General features: G+C 42.4%; 1 long non-coding RNA gene across 1 annotated transcript; it reads left to right on the plus strand.

Annotated features, from left to right (window-relative positions):
• Window positions 1-254: 254 nt before the first annotated feature.
• Window positions 255-2,234, plus strand: LOC109365406. Its single transcript, XR_004158881.1, has 3 exons — window positions 255-384; window positions 983-1,081; window positions 1,180-2,234. It is a non-coding gene; the product is annotated as an uncharacterized LOC109365406 (long non-coding RNA).
• Window positions 2,235-3,695: the final 1,461 nt, after the last annotated feature.

Consider the following 3,695-nt stretch of genomic DNA (forward strand, 5'->3'; position numbering starts at 1 on the left):
TAATTCTCCCTCATACAGTAGTGAATTTGTGCTGTGCAGCTAAATCTAAATTGTGCTTCTCCAGGGGATAGGGCCTTTGTGTCACAAGTTCATCGCTGTATTTTTAGACCCAGACACTGAAAGGTAGAGCCGGACTATAAACCTCATTGTACTTTGGTAGCAAACAGGAACTGAATGATACCTCACAGAGGTCAAGCTGAACTCGAATTCTCTGGAAGGCTGGAGGGCTTTTTTTATTTGTTTGCTTTTTTTTTCCCAGACAATGTAACTTTCTTATTACCTTCATTCACAGGAAGTTTTTAATGACTCTTCATGTGGCTCTTAAGCTTGTCACAGTGTGGAGGGATTCAGAGACTATAAGTGACTTCCTGGAAGAACATCAAGGTAGGGTTAAAAAGCCACTCTGCTATTTTAACATGGGACTTCTGCTTTTACAAGCCCAAAGACATCCTTTGTAGGACAAGACATCTATATCTGTGGTTACGCTTTTCGTTTGAAAAAAGGTACTGAGATAAATGGAAGAAATCATGCAAGGTTTGCATGAGAAGTTTGTGTGCAAGACCAAGTTCCTCCCTGACACATTCTGGGAGGACAGCCACCTCTCTAGCTACCTAAGGAGCTGTGCTGATGAGAGGATATTGAGAAGAGAGTGTTTTCTTGTGCTTCCAGGGTCTCAACACCAGCAGTGGAGATAGATCAGTGTTGTTGTACGCACTGCTTTTGATATCTGAATTAGGATCCAAGCCTGATCTAGTGGCTGGCAACCCTGCCCATGTCAGAGGGGTCAGAACTAGATGATCTTTAAGGTCCCTTTCAACCCAAACCATTGTAGGATTGTATACAGCAGAGCATTCCCAAGGTCACCCATGATCAACAGCAAGGCATAGAAGGGCAGCCAACTTCCTTGCTTCCAAACTGGCCTCAGCCCTACAAGCTGGGGGGAGAAGTAGCATTTTCACGGCATATTTGTTTTCCCCCACAGGTCTGAAATGAAATGACCTCCTCAGAGTAAAGGAAGAACACTGGGATTGTAACAGAGGAATGAAGAGGATGAGAAAACCCACTCGGCTTCTCACAGCTAGTAAGTACTCCTCACTGAGGAAAGCAAGGCTGATTTCATAGATATGCTTATATATTTCTAAAGTCGTGTAATGTAATAATCCTCCTTCTACCTTCCAGCTCCATTTATATATTCCTTCTTGGCATATGAGAAGACCTTCAACTTCCTATGTGTGAAAAACAGCCACTCTGATGAGGTGTTGATAAGTTTGAAGCACTACCTGAGACTAATAGAAATGATTAATAGTGATAGATCACTCTCCACACTCACTCAGATAACAGCATCTCTCTTGGGGTGGTTGACAATCCAATTGTGGTGGGGTGCAAAGAGGCCTAAAGCACATTTCATTAGTTATCAACTGGGGCACTCTGTCTCATCCTTTAAAAGCACACATACAAACAAAAACCACCTGACAGGAAAAAGGAAAAGCGTGTGCAGTACTTGTCAGAAATCAGCACAGGCATAATTAAGGATAACAATGCAGTGGCAAATCAGAGCAACCCATTGGCATTTTCTTGCTTCATTGCACGCAACAACATATTGGTCTCAAGAGACATTTTTGGAGGTGCAAAAGTTCACCTGCAGCCTGTTAATTCACTTTGAGACAGGTCTGCAATCACTTAATGGACTCTTCGTGTGCTGGCTGCTATGGTAACTGCTGCATCATGCTCTCCATAGAATTCTTTTGGAGGATAGTGTAAACTGTGAGAGCAAATCTCAGATGGGTTTGTTACTGGAATCAAAATCCCAGGATGGATTTGCAGTTCTACATATGGCCTTGGCCCACTGAGCGCTCCTTTTATGGATATGATTGTTCATTTGGCTTAATTTTAAACCCAGTCCTTAAGCATTGTGTGTTCAAAAACACTTCTCAGAATTGAAGTCTTTTGGGTTTGGGCTGGGTTGGATGCACACGTGGAAAGCTTAAAAAAAACAACTGAAGAAAGGTCCTAAAAGATGAGACAAATAGTAAGGAGATTGGGTTAAATCATTCAGTCTATCTGGCCTGGTCATCAAGCTCAAAGCAAAACCCTCTTCAAAAACAAGCAAAAGAATGCCATCAGGAGATGGGAAAAATAACTACCAGCCTTTAGAGAAGTCCAAACCAATCAAAGGTGAATACCCAAGTCAGCAGAACATAGAATCATAGAATCATAGAACCATAGAATGGTTTGAGTTGGAAGGGACCTTTAAAAGCCATCTAGAACAACTCCTCTGCAATGAACAGGGACACCAAAAAGTGTCGATCAGGTGCTCAGAGCCCCATCCAGCCTGACTTTGGATGTCTCCAGGAATGGAGCATCCACCATGTCTCTGGGCAACCTGTGTCAGAGCCTTACCACTCACCATAAAAAATTTCTTCCTTATATCTGATCTAAATCTCCCCTCTTTTATTTTGAAGCCATTTCTACTTGTCCTATCACAAAAGAGCCTGCTGAGGGGTTTGTCCCCAGACAAAATACCAGAGACATGGTAGCAGAGATTTTTCATCTATCTCCTTGGTGTGAGATGAACAGTGACATTCACCATCCCCAGGCTGATCAGCCTGCAGAGAGGGACAAGGCTGGGTGTCAGGGACTGAGGCAGGATGGAGGATCTCTGTGAGTGGGAAAAGGGAAAATTCTGAGGAAAAGGAAAGGAAAAAGGCAATGGGGAAAAGGAGGTGGGAAAAAGAAGAGACAGAGAAATGAAGATGAGTGTCAGTGACCCACTGGAAGCTGACAAACACGCTCATGCGAGCGGATGGGTGAGCCTGGGCTGAGGTCAGACCAGCAGGATAGGGGTAATAGCAGGATAGCAAAGGATGTAGGTTCACATCTGGGCAGGAAACAAGATTGGAGATTTGGGAGGGGCTTTAAGATATGAAGAAGGCTACTTCTCAGCCCACAGCAGGACCCTCCCTCACAGTCATTTCTCATAAACAGATACATGCCTGACCTGTTTGTCTTAAAGATCTCCAGCTGCAGATACTCCTGGGCCTTCCCAGACCTCCCACTCAGTGGTTCATCACATTTTTTGCAAAGCTGGTATTGAACATCTCCTTTCTTTCCCGAATGCATGAGGAGAATAGACTGACTATATCATTTTCTCAGCAGTCTTTGAAGACTATTTAGTCTATTCCACTTAGTTCTTCCCCAGGATTTCTGAAAATATAATGCCCAGGTATTCCATATGATGCTTTACCAGTGAGCTTCAAAAGGATTATTTAATGCACTTTGCAAGGTGTATTTCCCTCAGACTATATCAGTATGATGCCAACTTTTCTTTTTTTGCAGGAGAAGCATAATCTTTTTTGACTCATGGTCAGCTAGTAATCCAACATTATCTTTATTTCTTCTCTAGAAGTGCTACTGACTCATTTTCCCTTTTATAGTCAGGGAAGCTATACAACCATGTTGTCATTATAGGTGATTATCTCAGCCTAAGCATGGTACCTTCTGTACCTGCTGAATATCATTTGGATTTTTAGTTTAAGACCAGTTTTTAAGGTTATTTTGAGTTTTAACTCTTTCCTTCAAAACATTTGCCATCACTTAAGTCTCCAAAGTTAAAACATTCTTTCTGATCTTTGATCTATTTTATTAATGAAGGTACTCAATAGGTGTGATTTAGGACAGACCCTTGTGAAGCCCCA

This window comes from Meleagris gallopavo, chromosome 1 (assembly GCF_000146605.3).
Source record: "Meleagris gallopavo isolate NT-WF06-2002-E0010 breed Aviagen turkey brand Nicholas breeding stock chromosome 1, Turkey_5.1, whole genome shotgun sequence".
NCBI classification, from domain to species: Eukaryota; Metazoa; Chordata; class Aves; order Galliformes; family Phasianidae; genus Meleagris; species Meleagris gallopavo.